We start from the raw sequence: 1,010 nt of genomic DNA on the forward strand, positions 1-1,010 counted from the left end.
TGTGTGTGAATATATATATATATATATATATATATATAAATATATATATAAATATGATGTATATTATTACCTGTATAAAGAAGGAATCTGTATATATTGGGGCATGTGGAGATGCAGAAGTAGTGGTGGGAGCACTCAGTGGGTGCCAGCTGCTCCAAAATGGGGATTTTGCTGAAATAGACATTTTTTGACTGTGAATCAAGGATATTTGGTACAAAAATCCCCTGTTTTGGGGAGCTGAGTACACGCGGTTTCTGGAGGAAAGGAGATTTTGGGAGTGTGGAAATAAATCCTATAGGAATCAGTGTGTTTCCTCGCAGTATTTTATAACTGGGTTTGGCTTTAGGTGCAAATGTTCTCTTTCCCTTGCTTCGGGGACAGCATCCCAAGGGGTTAATATACCCCCTTGGAGCTGTACATCCTCAAAAAGCAATAGGCAGCCCTAAAATGCCCTTTTTTCCCCCTCCCAGAAATGATGCAGGATGGAGGGAAAATGGGCAGGATGCATCTCTGGCACACGGAGCACTCCCCATCCGCGGCGGCAAATCCTGGGGCCAGGGAGGTGGAAACTTGTCCGAGGACTAAATCAATTTATAATATGATCCTCTAACTGGCTTCAATTTGATTTTCATTTGTAGCATTACAATTATCAGATTGATATTCCTGACCGTTCAACCTTGAAATGGGACGGCGTGGCTCCTGCTGCCGGGGAGCGAAGATTATCCGCCTTGCACCAATTTCTGAGTATTTTTCTAATTAGCCATCAAATGTGCTTTGCTAGGTTTTTCTTTCTTTGCCCTTAAAGTCTTTTCTGATTAAGTTTTCTCCTCGTCTCAGCTGTGTGAAATGGCATGAAGAGGGTGGCAAAATCTCTGGACCAGCCATGGGGCACGCTGCAGCTGAAGCAGCATGAGCATCCTCATGTGCGTCAGTGATGCCTGTGGGAAGGAGGTTGAGGAGCTCATGACTTTTTCCACCTGTTTTTCCTCTTTTCCTTCGCACTTTTGCAA

This window comes from Athene cunicularia (genome assembly GCF_003259725.1).
Source record: "Athene cunicularia isolate RWA chromosome 21 unlocalized genomic scaffold, athCun1 chr21_part1, whole genome shotgun sequence".
In the NCBI taxonomy this organism is placed as follows: domain Eukaryota; kingdom Metazoa; phylum Chordata; class Aves; order Strigiformes; family Strigidae; genus Athene; species Athene cunicularia.